The sequence below is a fragment of the Triturus cristatus genome, chromosome 2_2, assembly GCF_964204655.1.
Source record: "Triturus cristatus chromosome 2_2, aTriCri1.1, whole genome shotgun sequence".
Lineage (NCBI taxonomy): Eukaryota > Metazoa > Chordata > Amphibia > Caudata > Salamandridae > Triturus > Triturus cristatus.
In genome coordinates this window covers 250,071,203-250,087,494 of record NC_140582.1, presented here as the reverse complement: position 1 = coordinate 250,087,494, position 16,292 = coordinate 250,071,203, and the positions used below count along the sequence as shown (strand labels likewise).

Here is a 16,292-nt window from a genome sequence, read left to right as displayed (position 1 = left end):
GTTAAGCTGCGCCAGGCCTGCAATTCACCCACGTCAGATGGGAAAAATCACTATAAAAGTAGAAAAAATAAAAAAACAACTATGAAGCACAATGGAGGTAGCCGGAGCAAATACAGAGGACAACCAGAACCCTACAAGCCCCCGGAGGCCCAGGCCGGGACCTCGGAGGTCAGGGAAGGGCAAGGACAAGAAGAAGAGGAATACGCAGTTCAGTCTGCAGGAAAACAGGATCCTGATAACGGAGGTGATAGAACACCATCAACTACTGTTCGTCACCTCAACTGTGTCATTGGTAACAAAAAATTGAATATGGCAGTCCATCGTGGACAAGGTGAATGCAGTCGGAGTGCTGAGGAGGACAATGAAAGAGGTCAAGAGGTGCTGAAAACATGTGAAGCGCAAAACCAAGCAGAAACTCGCAACAACCAGAAGGCAGCAATGCAGACTGGAGGTGGGAGTCCAGATCCACAGGAGGAGCTGGGTGAGATGGAGGAAATGGTGTCCACAGTCATCAATGTGGAGATGGTGGCAGGAGTTGGGGGACCGGACACTGCTCAACATGACCTGACACAACAGCAACAGGGTGAGTAACGACCAGGGACTGGGAGGACGGGGGAGATGGGCACAATGGCCCACATGCACAATTAAGTAGAGCACAGTGCACACACACAATGACTCTGGATCATGTCCCTGATCCCCCTGGCACACTGCAGCACACCTAGAAGCAGCAAGTAGGCCCCTGTCGACTATGTGCCCAGAGCGGGCCCTTCCCAAACACCACCAATCTCACAACCAACCCATGCACATGTGCAAAACCCAGCAAAGCGGCTTGTCTGTGAGCAACACTGACAATGCAAATGACACTGCGTGATGAATAGCATTGCTGCAGTCAATATATCATGAAATGTTGCATGCCACCACACTGAGGTGGCTGAGTGTGGACCACATCCGTAAAGGAGCAGGTCACACTCTGACACATCCGCGTGCACAAACAACCCATGAGGTCAACAACACATCTGCGGACAAATCATGCCCCAGACTCCCAACTCCCACCAAGAGCCCATTGTACCCAAGTCTGCAACATCTCAGCACTGTATAAGCACAGAAGTCAAAGACACACCGCATGAAAGGGATAAGGGGCTGCAAAATCAGAGCTGAAGGGGTGACTCTCCCAAAATGCAGCACACACACACAACATGCAGAGCACATCAACATTGACAACAATGTGGTAGAAACCGTAACACGTCCACAACAGAACAGAGGACACAACTAGTGCCGCTTGTGTGTAGAAACTGGCCAATCACATTTGGCATAGCAGGGAAATGTGAGTTGATGATGTACAAGTACAAACACACATCCGTGATGTTGTTGAAATATCTACTGTCCCGCATCAAATAGGCAGCTCCTCTCAAACAGTCACAATGTACTATGCCATGCAGTCTCTATGTAAACATGTACAATGTGTCAACATACATGTGAACACAATGTTAAACTGCATCTCCTCTTCACATTACAGAAGGAAAACCAACACCTCCTGCAGAGCAGACCGCATCTCTCTTCTCTGATGACAAAGAGGACCTCCACACCTTCGATACCGACGCCCTCCAAGAGTTCATTGACAGCTACGTCAACCCACCTTCAGGAGCAGGGCAGCCCAGGTGCGTTGATGAGACCCCACCCCCTGCACAGACCACACAGCAGGCAGCACCCACCACCATGGCTGCCTCCAAGGACCCCCACGAACAACACATGGCCTTCCAACGCCGTGTGTTGGGATGTCAGGAGAAGATGGCTGAGCAGGTGCGGGTGGGTTTCAACCGCATGGCAACCAAACTAGATGCCATACATGGGTGTCTAAGTTCCATCAGGGACCACTCACAGTCCTAACGGACACCCACAGTCCACTCCATGCTCTCCAACGATTCATGGCTGACATCGCTGGGGTCCTGACTCGGAGACAAGAACAACTGTCCAGTCAGAGTGGCTCCAGCGATGTCACCCGGGAGTTGGGACACATGCAGAGGATCATGGAGAACATGGAGCAGACGCAGGCGGAAAGAGCGGCAGCCACAGCTGCACACCCGTGAGAGGTAGCTGGGTTCCTCAATGCCCTGCAGAGCCTCCTCATGGCATTGCTGCCACAAGTCCTGGTGCGGATGAATGCTGCTGCTACCACTCCATCCACATCTCCTCCCCCTGAAGTGTCAGTGCCACACAGTGTGGCAGACATTCCACCTTCGGCCCCTTAGGTGTCACTGCCACACAGTGCTGGAGCCAGAACACCACCACCCACATGTAAGGCACATGAAACAGCAGAGGACAAAGATGCGAATGATTCTGCCTTAGTGGTAAGAAGGACGCAGTAGCATTCATCTCTGCCGTATGGCCTGTTTCTGCTTGGGTCTGCCCTCTGCATCATCACCTTCCACTATCCCCCGATACACTCTCACCTTGGACCTCGACATGGACTGCCATATTCTGTTTGGTTACTAATGACACAGCAATCAGACTGCGGACTGAACTCTTCCTCTTCCGATGAACTTGTCATTCCCTAGAGCACTCTGGCTGGCCCTCCACAGGTCAACAATGGAAAGTGGGGTTTGCATTGCCCTGTACAGCTCCAGCTACAACACTCCACTGAATGTGCATTAAACATTCATATTCACACAGATGTGTCATGTCAATGATTATTCAAGTGTGGAAGTATGGATGAATGTGGGATCAGTGATTCCCGCTTACGCCCATGTTGCTCATGTTGTGGGACTTGAGTCACAGGTTGCAACATTACCGAGTGCGGTCCGGGTGGCACCGACACTACAACAGAGACACACGCATTAGTTACTTCATTGTCCAGCCCAGGATGGAACCACTCCCAGAGCCCTGGGGTCATTGTTCACACCCCTATGCTGGACTGGCATACACCAGGCCAGACCACTCCACTTACGGTTACGGGGGGAACAACACTACATGTCCCAGGTCTTCCCTGTAGTGATCTGCTGATCACAGGTCTAGTTGTCAGCACAGCCACTCACTCACAGCTGGTTTAAACCCACACCACACCCATCCAGCACACGCATCACAGGACATGTGACCCTGCCAATAAAAAGGTCCAGGCGCACATGCTTGACGCCATTTCCACTCTCTATCTGGGTGTATCCGTGTGGTTATTTATGCATGAGGGCCTAGGGCCCTACCACATCACTTTCCCTACTGCCAGAGTTGACATGATGACGTCCACATCATGATACTCAATCAGAGAGGGTCCATGACTTGCGTTGCACAGAGTTGGTGGCACAGGATACACTGCGGCTGGCACGGGCCTACCACCACGGGACGGTGACTTTTGGTCCACTGAGGTAGGGGCACCTTAAGTGCTGAGCGGGTGTGCAGCCTGCGATGATGCGCTGTCCTGGCGGTCCGGACTGGTAAGGATTTGTGTAAGCCCTGCTGGACCGCAGTATAGGCCTGAGCCAGCGGGCAGCACGGGCTTACCGTCATGTGGCGTTGCCTCGCGGTTCACAGAGTTAGTGGCACCCAAAGAGCTGAGCGGGTGTGCAGCCTGCGATGATGCCATGTGCACTGATATGATCTCTGACATTGTGAAATAAAGACCCAGAATCATGTGTGTGACCTGGTGGCCCGCGGTGAGGGGCTTCATGATGTGGAGGCTGCCAAGGTTGTAGGCCCCAGGCTTGGAGCTTGCACTGGCACATGGTGGGCTCTCTTGGAGACACGCCGGTGGCAGAAGATGAGCAGTGAGGCCTGGGTGCGCAGGGGCGGGCATTTACCACCGGGCAGCAGGATGGGCTGGGGTGCAGCAGCCTGTGTGCGCAGGGGCGGGCGAGCTATGATGGCGTGTGCAATTATATGAACTTTGCCATTCATAAATCTGGACTCTGTTTCAGATAAGGACCTGGTGGACTGCAGTGTATACCGACACGTGGTTGGAGACACACCGGTGGTAGCAGGTGAGCAGTGAGGCCTGGCGCCGCAGTGTTGGCACTCTCTCTCTCTCTCCCTTTCTTCTTTTCACTCTCTCTCTATCCCTCTCTCTCCCTCTATTTCTCCTTCTCTCTGCCTCTATTTCTCTCTCTCTCTCTTTCTCTGTCTTTCTAACACTCTCTCTCCCTCTCTTTCTCTCTCATTCTCTCTCTCTATCTCTCTCTTTCTCTCTCTCTCTTTCTCTCTTTCTTCCTCTCTCTTTCTCTCTCTCTCTCCCTCTATTCCTTCACTCTTTCTCTCTCTCCCTTTCTTTCTCTCTCTCTCTCTTCCTCTCTCTCTGTCCTTTGATGAGCGCATGACACACCTTCTCATCTTTACTTTTGTCTTGCAGGCTGCGACTTATAGATTGTCCAGAGAAGACCTGCCATGACTCTTCCAAATAGTTGTTTTGAGCTTTTGAATAAAATGATTTGTTTGGAAAATCAAAGATGAATGAATGATTCACCTTTTTCTGACCACACATGAATGTTGATTGTTGTAATTGTGCGACATCAGGCGAATTGTTTTGTTCATGATTTTGTAAAGTTCATGTAACATATTTTTGTCTGGGGGATGCCGGGGTGGCGGGCCTGGGGGTTGTGGCTGTGGGTGTTGTGGCCCTCTTGGGTGTCCGGCCTGCATAGTCAGTAGCTCCAGGGAAATCTGTAGTTCTTCAGGTGTGGCTCTGGGCTGGCCTCCCTTTTATGGTGCAGGTTGTTGTCCGACTTTACACCAGGTTAGAGCAGGTGTTAAATCCCTGCTGCTAACGCGCCTTATCGCCTGTTTTGAGATCTTATCTCCGATCTGGCTGGTCGTTGAGAATGTTGCGGTGGTGTTTTCGTGGCTTTTTACACGTGAACGCCTACTCTGCATCTCATTAGCGTTAGTTGCCGGTGTCATCTGTGGGGATGTTTTTTGCGCCTGCTATCGCAGGAAAACTGGTGATATCGGCTGTTAGCACCAGCTTGTGAATAGGGTGATGTATTTATCACCACTTTGGCTGCGATAAAGTGCCGCTAACTCGGCGATAAGTCTTTGAGAATATGCCCCTCTGCGTGTGCGGCCTTCTCTGCGTGACGTTACACAGCGCTTGACAGCAACACTGAAGAAGGACAATGTTGAGTCACGCTTAGTGCAAAGGTCACCCTATGTCATCACGCAAGCACAGACGCCGCACTTTTTTTTACTTCTCGTCAATTTCAGTGTGTCGGAATAGACTCCGAACTCGTCTCACCGGCACCAGTTTCCCGCTTCTGTCTGGTTTTCAGTAGCCATTCCCAAGTACATGCAAAGGAATTACGGTACTATGTTAACTTCATTATAAAGCATTTTTTTTTATGTTCAAGGGTGTTTGCAGCGTTTGGAAGTACTTTCATTTTCTCTATATTTCACCACATGCTTGTGTTTCTTTAATGGCTTTCTACTGCATTCAAGTGACATTTCTCATGGAGTTGTCCAATTTGTTGAAGAGACTGTTCCCTCTTAGTCATGTCCTCACCACAAACAAGCACAGTAGTGGGTGATGCTAATGGATCTTTAATGCACAATAATTCCCCAAAGGAATTTTTACCTATACCTGGAGAACCCCTCGTTTCTTGGAATAACTGGAAGAAGTATTTCCTTAATTACATTGCTAACCTTGAAGACATTAATGGAAATTTTGTGCCAGAAAGTCAAAAAAGCATTCTTATGTCTTCTTTAGGTGCTGATGGTCTGTGTATATATAATGAATTACAAAAGCCCTAAAGAGTGGGAGGTGATATTGATGTATTTAAAGCAGCGATTTTAGATCTGACATTCTTTCTTTCAGAGAAAACAAGAAACGCACAAAAATATTGAGGAATATGTTTTGGCTTTAAAGAAATTGGCTAGCAAATGTAAGTTTGCGCAAATACATGATGAATTCATTCACGATCAGGTGGTTATGTATACTAAAAACAAAACCATGCAACATAGATTATGGGTGGAAGGTGAGGGTTCTCTCAAAGATATTGTTGCCATGGTAAAAAAAGCAGAGTTATCTGAGCATTGTGCAAAAGCCCCTCTTTTCCAGGATAAGACGGATACAGAGTTGGTGGTAAACATTTCTGGGTACAACAAGGGTAACCGGGATTACAGGGCAGACAAGAAGAGGGGAGAACATTTTGAAGTTAAAAGAAGTGGCAACCTAGTATGTTACAGTTGCGGCAGTTTCTCACACTCAGCTTATTTTGATAGATGTCCCGCAAAATTGGAAAAGTGTATTGACTGTGGCATCATTGCGCACTTTGCCAGAGTTTTCAAAAGAAAATCAAAAAAGAAATCTAAAGGTAAAGTTGCTTGTGTGCAAGTAGGGGAGGAGGACACATACTCGAGCTCTAGTGAGGAAGAAGTTCAAACCAAATTAATTCAAAAGAAAAAGGTGGTACTTAATATTTCTGACCACTCTTTTTCCAAACCCTCATGTCATGTTTCCTTAGGCGGCATTACTATTCAGCTTGCAGCGGACTCAGGGTCCCCATACACAATCATTTCCCAGGGTGTGTGGGAAAAGCATTTCACAAGTACTATTTGCAATTGGCTGGAACCTAATGATATTTCACCGGAGAGCTAAACTGGTGAAAAAATAGACCTCTTAGCTTACAGAGTTTTGGTGTTCCATTTCAAGGAAAGGTATACCACAGGAAAATTGTATATCTCTAAAGAAGGACCATCAGTATTAGGATGGAAGGACCGGAAAGTTTTAAACATCATCCTTAATCCTAACAGTAAAGAACAAGTTCTTATTGCATGTGATGGAGAGGACACCAAAAAGTGGGTACTACAAGATTTTCCTACAGTTTTTGCAGGTAAAATGGGAAAAATCAAGGGTTTCACTCACCTGATACGATTGAAGGAAGGAGCTGTTCTGAAAGTGCATAAAGTGCGAAACATTCCTTTCATAGTTAGAGAAGAAGTCAAGGCAGAGTTGGATAAATTATTGAAGGCCAATGTAATTGAGCCTGTGGAAGCATCAGAATGGGTTTCTCCATTGGTCGTTGCTCGCAAATCCAATGGAAAGGTTCATTTGCGTGTTGACTTGAGGTATCTTAACAACCACAATTTGGTGGATCAGTTTCCCTTCCGCAGAATTGATGAAATGCTATCCTTAACGCCGCACGCCAAGTGGTTTTCCACTTAAGTTTTATCTGGGGCATGCCACCAAGTTGTTCTAGATACCGAGAGCAGACATTTCACCACATTTTGTAGACCTTTTGCTTGCTTTAGATTTAAACGAATGCCATTTGGCTTGGCTTCAGCCGCAGCAGTTTCAAAGGTTAATTTCAAAATTGTTTGGTCACATTCCAGAAGTGGTCTTCTTTCAGCATGACATTTTAGTAATGGGTAAGGACAAAACACACCATGATGCTATTCTCAGGGAAGTACTAATGACTCTTATGAATAATGGGCTGTCTGCAGAAGGTAGCAAGTGTAAATTTGCAGAAAAACCAGTTACTTACCATGGGCATGGACTTTGCCTTTGCTTGAGATGGTCCTAGGAGACGACTTGGGCGTACCTGTTGTGGGTAATGAGCGTGAGGGTGTTGCGGACGCTGAGTCAACACCTATGTGTGATACTGGTTTACTTAGGGAGGTTGAACTTGCAGAAAAGTCCAGCAGATGTGGTAGACGCATCAAGGCTCCTAAAATCATTGAGGATTTAGTATGCAATTAATTCTGCACTGTTAATATTCGTTTTTCTGTTTTTATTCTTTCCTGTATTATCGTTAACTGCATCTTTTGTTTTTCATTTTTGTTTCCTTTGTTCATGTTTCCTTTTAATTTTTATATTTTCGGGAAGGGGGATGTGGAGTAACTGGGCGATTCTGCATGGTTGGTATTAGAATTATGGAATATAGAATGGTAGTATGTCATAGGAATGTGTATTTGTACTAGTGCATAGAATGTAACTAGGTCATTCAGAGATAACCTTGCATTACTGCTGCATACACCCTTTTTTGTACTCTAAATGTTATTTTTAAATAAAGAACAGAACTGCACTCCTCCTCCGTGTGTCACACTCAGCTTATTTTGATAGATGTCCGGCAAAATTGGAAAAGTGTATTGAGTGTGGCATCCTTCCTCACAACATACTTATACTTTCACTTTTAAGACGCGGTGGGACTCCGCGTGACACGAGGAGCGCCAACGCAAATGTTCTGAACCTTCCTCAACATTTATGAGTGCACGGGGATAACACAGCACTTCAGTATTGATTTCTAGTCCTCCCGATCCCTGATTGCACCACACTGCAACCATGCAATTGGATGATATTGCTCAACTAACCACTAACAAGGCAGAGACACTTGGCTTCACGCCAGAAGCAGCTTTGGAAATTTATAATTTGATACAGGAGACCAGAAGTTTCACTCCACAAAAAACCACTACAGCACAGTTATTAAGACAATTTGAATATATGAGCAAGAAAGAAATAAACCAAAGGATGCACGCCACCACGTTAATCCATTATCATAAAAACAAGAGTATACCAAGGGGCCTCAGGATAGCCCTCAAGCCAATGTTGTGTAAAAACAATAAGAAAGTCATCGAAAGATGGTATCAGATACTCAACAAATGTTCACTCGATCTAATTTTGCTGATTGTTGAAGAACTATCCAAAGTTTTAATTGAATTCAAAGAAGAAATTAAAATTTTACAAACGGAAATCAATAAAATTCCAGATCTCACTAAAACCTTAGAAGACATTAATCTTAAATTAGAAAAATACGCTAAAGAAGTGAATGAGAGAAAAGTCAGAAAATATCGTAGAGACACATTAGATTATAAACTCGAAGAAGTTTATTCTTGGGCTGAAGTTTATAATCAAAGGAAATGGCAACCACAACAACAGGCACAAAAGGCAACAACATCTTCATCCCAAGAAAGTGTTGTATCCGATTCTGAGATTTCGGTGTCAAGAGGTCCAATAAGTAAGACTACTACATCAATCACTCAACCGTCCACGAATAAAATCACTCAAAAACCTGCTTTTTTAGACATCAGTCCAGCAGCAAACTCTTCACCAATAATAGAAGGCGTACACGAAGGGGCAAAAGAATCCGATCAAAACATTGCAGAAAGGACAAGGAGCCATATGTCGAAAGCAACCTCGTAGTAAACATATCATCAAAAATTCTAACTAAAGCTGAAACTAAATTGTTGAACAAAGGTATTACATTCGTTCCCACCTATCATTCTAACTTAGCAGAAACGGAGATAGCCTTGTTCAAATTTTTCAGGACCTTGAAATTAAAATTCTTTTTTAAAGACACCCAAACACCACAATTAATGGAAACATGGGATAAAGATTTCAAACCAAAAAGTACCTTTTGCCCGCCATTCACACACAAAACGATTGAAGCCTTCGAAAGATCAGTATTAGCAGACATTCAAGAAATTAGATTCACCAAACCTAAGAAAATGAACTTATCCCCTAAAGAATGGAATACTCTTAAAAACGTAAGCGCAGAGAAACAGCTTACCTTTCAAAAAGCTGATAAAGGTGGCGCTCTCGTTGTGATGGATACAGAATTCACTAAGAGTGTCAATGAACATGTTGCGAATCAAGATATCTATCTTCCTTTGGAATCTGATCCTACGTTCGAGTATCAACAAATGCTTGAGAAGATCATTGAACATGCCTTTGAAATGAATTGGATCTGTGTTAAAACCAAACAATTTTTTGACACTAAATTTCCCAGAAGACCTCAAATATATATGCTGCCAAAAATTCATAAGGACATTGTTAATCCACCATTCAGACCCATTGTCTCGGCCTGTGGGTCCATCTCTGAACCGATTGGCAAATTCGTAGATAAATTTCTACAACCTATCGTACAAAGAGGTGTCACCTATATTAAAGACACTACTTCTTTTTTGAACCTATTAAAGTTGGTTGAACTGGAAAATGGTGAGTCATATGTATTATGTACCATAGATGTAACAGCTTTGTATACATCGATACTTCACAATGAAGGTCTGGAAGCGTTGGAATGGAGTTTATTAAGAAGTGACCTAGATGAGTCTCAAAAATTGTTCATCATGGAACTCATGCAATTCGCACTTTTCTGTAGCTATTTCGAATGGCAAGGAACATTTTACAATCAAACAAGTGGCACATCCATGGGATTCGGGGGGGCTCCTTCGTATGCCAATATTTTCATGAGTAAATTTGAGACAGATCACATTCTTGAGAACCCGATGTGGAGTGGAGGAATTGTAATGTATAAGCGGTACATTGATGATCTATTTTTAATCTGGAAAGGATCTCGTTCACAACTTGAAAATAATATCTCGATCCTTAACACATATAATGATCGCATAAAATTCACTCATCACATTGACGAGAAATCTATTGCATTTTTGCATTTTTGGATGTCACAGTGAAGCTACATCAAAATCAGATTTCTACTCAACTTCATATCAAAAAGACTGACAGAAATTCCAGTCTACTTTTCCAGAGTTTTCATCCAGAGTCACTCAAGAAACATTTACCCACTTCTCAATATATCAGAATGAAACGTATTGTATCTAACATTGACGATTTAAAAATGACTCTTGATGAACAAACTATCAAATATCAACAAAGAGGGTATCCTGAAAGTGTTTTAAAGACATCTCTAGATAAAGTATCATTGCTATCAAGAGAGAACCTTCTTCAAGAACGTATTATCAATCACAAAGATAAAGCAAAAACTGTATGCGTGTTGAAATATTCTACAGAGTCATCCCAAATCAAGAAAACTATCAACAAACATTGGAGAATCGTACAAATGGAGCCAGATCTGAATAATCTATATGCAGATAAAATCACTTTTGCCTTTCAACGCTCTAAAAATCTTAAAGAAATTTTGAACACACCTAAAAAATCGACACAGAAATGGCGCGGAATGCTCCAATGTCATAACTGTACCCATTGTGGGAATGTAATCATTGGAAACAATTTTATTCATCCCACCAAGGGTTACCCTATAGCTCTTAATCACACGAGTACTTGTGACACAGCCAACTGTGTCTATGCAATCAAATCCCCTGTGGTAAAGTATATGTGGGTCAAACAGAGCGGAAAGTGAAAATCCGCATCACAGAACATAAGAGCAACATCAGGATGAAGAATCTCAAATCATCGGTAGCATGCCACTGGATTGAAGCCCGCCATCAAATATCTCAATTACGTTTTACCATACTTGAGACGATCACACAACGCCGAGACTTGGATCCTACTAAACAAAGATTAAGAACCAAATACTTTTGGATTAAAAAACTGAACTGTTCTCATCCTTCTGGGATGAATGATCGTATAGAATATGCATGTTTTCTGTAGTCAAGGACAGTAAATCTACATTGGCATGAGATGTTCCTTTGGTCCTAAATTTAATGTGTATTTAATGATGTGCTGTTATTTGTATATATCTTTTTATTTACTATCACCATTATTGTTTTTGATCCGCATTCAAGGAAATTTTTCATTTCATTCAACTTTATTCCGTTTTTTGTACACGCACTCGTAGATGTTAGTCACACAACAACTAGAGTATCTAGATCTTCGAATATTATTGGTTGACTCCCAATCACGCTATCTTCTGTGCACTATGATTGGCTTATCCGCCGTCCTGGTACGGCTGGTATTGGTTTATTTGTCAGTCTGTTCCAGATTGGCTTGTTAAGTCTTTCCTCACCACGTGACTTCCTCACGGATTGGCTCGTTTACTTTTTCCCCTCACCATGTGACTTTGTTCACATAAATTGACCTATTAAGTTCTCGCTATGATTTGTTACCCATTTCGGCGCGTAATTCGTATGCCGATTACAGAGTTTTCTATCGATGTAGACCGTCTGGTCCCAAGTAAGTTGGCACTTTGTAATGCTCATTAACTTTCTATAATTTTTAGTTTTTCATTTTCCTTTTATCTATTCAACTTCGATTGAGACTCCCCTGCACGCTTATGCATTTAACTTGTTTTCTTTTTCGGTAGATCCGAGACTGTTATATGAGGTTGTTTGCACTCATTGTTTCCCCTTACGCAATCGATGTTATTCACATAGACATTCTAAACATTCTTTCACTTTTGCAGTCATTTCTTATTCACAGCAATACATTGCCTTTTCAATGTTTAAACATGATTGAGTGTATGTTCATTTCTATTGTTTTCAAGATGTGCACTGTTTAACTGTACAGTGAATCTAATGGTCCTTTTTCATTTATTTGTAGACCCCTGAAGAAGGGTCAGATTTGATTGACCCGAAATGCATTGGGTGGATGTCGGATGTGGTCATAAAGCATAATTTACGTTGTTTGAAAAGAAACATGGATATTACATTCCAATGATTTTACAATTGATGAACTCTTGAAGCCTAAGCTATGGAATTAGTCTTTCACTTGAAAATAAATGAAAACTTGTGAAGAAACCTGAGTGTTTCATTGTTTACAGCTCGCCCTCGTTCTGTGAGAAGGTGTCCTTCCTCACAACATACTTATACTTTCACTTTTAAGACACGGTGGGACTCCGCGTGACACGAGGAGCGCCAACGCAAATGTTCTGAACCTTCCTCAACATTTATGAGTGCACGGGGATAACACAGCGCTTCATCATTGCTCACTTTGCCAGAGTTTTCAAAAGAAAATCAAAAAAGAAAACTTAAGGTAAAGTTATTTTTGTGCAAGTGAGGGAGGAGGACACAAACTCGAGCTCTAGTGAGGAAGAAGTTCAAACCAAATTCATTCAAAAGAAAAAGGTGGTACTTAATATTTCTGACCACTCTTTTTCCAAACACTTATGTCATGTTTCCTTAGGCGGCATTACTATTCAGCTTGCATCTTTACGCACATGCACCTAAGCAGCAGTAGGCTAGAAATTACATGCACATCCACATATTAACAATTCTTAGGAAAAGGATCCTATAGTGCTCTCAAACCAAAGTACCCCCTCTGCTTTTAGGAGGAACAATTGACCCGTCGAGAAAACCAGAAGGTATTCATCTAAGGTCCCAACACTAATCACAAATCGGTTGAGGCAGGCATAGGTATTCGTTACACATATATTCACAGAGTCACAGTAGATATAAACTCAAAAGTCCACAAACAGATCCAAGATGTAATTCGGTTTTCATTATTTATTTTTCTTTCTTGTATTTTCCAAATATCATTACATAGACATAACAGCCGACACGTGTTTCGTCCATCCGGACTTTTTCAAGGCTGTGAACAAATAGATACAAACATTCCAATTACAAAACACATACATGTACTTATTATATATTATTTAATGATTAAAAATAAACATACAACATTAAAAATCTCTTTCCAGAAGACTGATCGACATGAAATTATATTTAATCAATTTATTCAGTCTTGACACTCGATTGTCATGAGGGGCTAGTGTCATCCTATTCGTTTAAAAAAGATTATATATCTGATGCCCAGTTTTGGCATTAAAAAATACAGAGCCACCACCAAATGAAACATCTTGATCTTGTTGGGATTCAAGTATATTGCATATATAAATAGGGCCACCAAGTGTTCATATGGTCAACATCCACAACTGACCTTGTTGAAACAACAGTGTTTCTTCACGTGTTTGTTTGAAACGAAGTATTGTCACTTCTGTTCTCACTGGTGGATTCGTATTGTTAGATACGTCCGCAACCCATCTCTAATGGATATCGTTCCTATAAGCTGTACAATTCTCCCAGTCGTAGTTGATTATTTAACGGCCAGAATATCACCGTTTTCAGCAGGTAATAATACACCTGTGTATCGAAAGACCCATGGCGTAAGACAAGAATAAAAAACATTCTCTCCCTCTCTTATTAATGGCCATAGAATTGGCCCAGACAACATTGTTGGTACAATTGCTAAATGGTTATAAGCGTGGGGTCACTGCATACGCCAACTACCCATTTTCCGCTAGTTTTCATGTTGTTATTCTAATGGCTGTAAGCAATGGATCAAGGTCACTAAGAAGTATCTAGTTACAAATACTCACACATTGGTATCCACCATAGCAACAAGTTATTATCAGCCCTATTGCTATTTTGGTACAAATCATATGGATCCTTAAATATGTCCACAAGAACTCCTATCTTCAACAATCATCATATGAACATTTTTGTTTATTAGGCTACCCCAAATCTAAATTGTCTTGAATATTTATTCACCTCTTCCCTAAAACAATGATTCATTTAGTAACAGGGTTATTAGCCTGATCATCCTACCTTGAGAAATTTTTCTCTATTTTTCCCCTTGGGTCCCATATCTAGTGAGCATGCCCTGAGGGTCATCACAATTAGTATTTGTAGTGGTTTCTTTATTTGTATAACGTGACATTTTCCAAACTATGATACCTTTTGTGTCTATTTATGTTACATCGGCCTCTTTAGAATTAATCAAAATATTTTTGCACACTACGATGTCACCCTTAACACAGCAATACTTTTAACAGGTGAAAGTAGTGTTGCACTGGCCCAAAATTAATCGACCCTCATTTTAAAATCGGTGTTACATATGTTCTCATTTCAACAAGGTACTCTATTCCTTCAATAAGCTGGTTTTATTCCAGCTCAACACCCAATCTCGGTAAAATGCCCAATCTCAACTGACACCTGTTTAAGCCACCCACATTAACTAGCCTTTACCCTACTTTGCGATATAACAGCAATCGTTGCCACAATTGAAGCAGTATACACATACCTGACAGCGGGGTCAGTAACCGCGTCCGCACTTCCTCAAGCTCGTACCGATACTTGGCTTAACTTCTGTCCCACTGTTTTTATTGAGACACGTACCGGCGTGGTAACGTGATTAGTCATGGAAGACGAAAGCGGACACTCCCGTCTGCACTTAGTGTTAGAGGTCGCGCCATTTTGGAAAGGTTACACAGTCTATAATCATCAATAATGCGACCTATATATCCTCTTTTTTTTTTTGGACTCGTTTCGAATTTCGTTTATGTTATTACATCATTTCCCACATGTGTACTATTTATTGAGTATTCACTAATGCGCACTAATTAGGGACAACATAAATCAGTTTACATAGATAGAGGAACAGCAAATGAAAACTATTCCCCCATCCACGAACATCAGTATGTCCTCTATGGCGATCTATTTGTTCAATGAATTGTGCTTGATGCCATTAATGAATAAAGGTGATATTTTCTGGGCATGTTAAAACGTAAATCCCTAAAAGGAAGTTTTACCTCATCCTATTATACACATGGTCAGGTTTAGTTGGCATGTTTGGCCATGAATCTCCAATGCTCATTACATAATTCAGCTTGCATTAGATTCAGGGTCCCCGTACACGATAATTTCCCAGGGTGTATGGGAAAAGCATTTCACAAATAATATTGGCAATTGGATAGAACCTAATGATATTTCACCGGAGAGTTAAACTGGTGAAAAAATAGACCTCTTAGGCTACATCGTTTTGGTGTTCCACTTACACCCTTCTTATAATGATTTGCTTTTTAAGTATTATTTTGGGTCATAGAGATAACTGAGAACCTCGTCAACCCACATATCAATATTTGTTTCGTCAAAACAACCACAAGAAGTAACACAAAAAAATCCTTTGTAAATGTTTCTCTTCAAACTTTAATGTACTTACTGAAATCAGTACAAAATCTGCCTCACCAATGTATCGAGCAATTCTGCAGCCTTATAGAAAACCATTTGCTAGAGAATTCGTGAATATGCATCTGGAACCACTTCTCTCACAGCCGTGTAACTGAGGGCCATTATAAACTAACAGGGTAACCCAAAAAAAGCCCATGACCTGGGTAATGTAAGGTGCACATTAAAATGTGGTTCTACTGGCATTGATTTAGATATACAACTACGTATTTGTAATATAGGCATGCAAGAGACACATTGAACAAATCGCACTTAAAGTTGTTTGAAATCGTATTTCAAATCTTTCTATTTAAAATTGTTTTTTAAACATATACATTTTTTGGAGAGTCATTCTTATCTTGGTTGCTTCAAAGAAAGTGCAAACAGAAGTGTTTACAGAAGTGCTCATGTGCAAAGTGATCAGAAAGGGAAAAGAAATAATGATAATTCCCAAAAATCTGTTTATTTATAGTTTTCACCACTGTCAGTTCGGAACTTGGAAGCAGACAGTCGGGCCTGATTATCTTGAGAGAAACCATTATGATTTCATCGTTACTTCACTAACATGCTGGATTTGGTTTCCACATTAAGAGCAAAAAAGCCTGCTCTAATCAGCTTTTGCATCAATGAACATTTTAATTTGGGAATCAGATACCGAGTATGTTGAACCCTTTCGATCA

At 42.0% G+C, this 16,292-nt stretch overlaps 1 long non-coding RNA gene across 1 annotated transcript; it reads right to left on the bottom strand.

The window, feature by feature from the left end:
* Positions 1 to 13,098: 13,098 nt before the first annotated feature.
* Positions 13,099 to 14,753, bottom strand: LOC146862098 (uncharacterized). Its single transcript, XR_014978377.1, has 3 exons — positions 14,690 to 14,753; positions 13,547 to 13,749; positions 13,099 to 13,198 (listed from the first exon to the last, which is right to left on the bottom strand). It is a non-coding gene; the product is annotated as an uncharacterized LOC146862098 (long non-coding RNA).
* Positions 14,754 to 16,292: the final 1,539 nt, after the last annotated feature.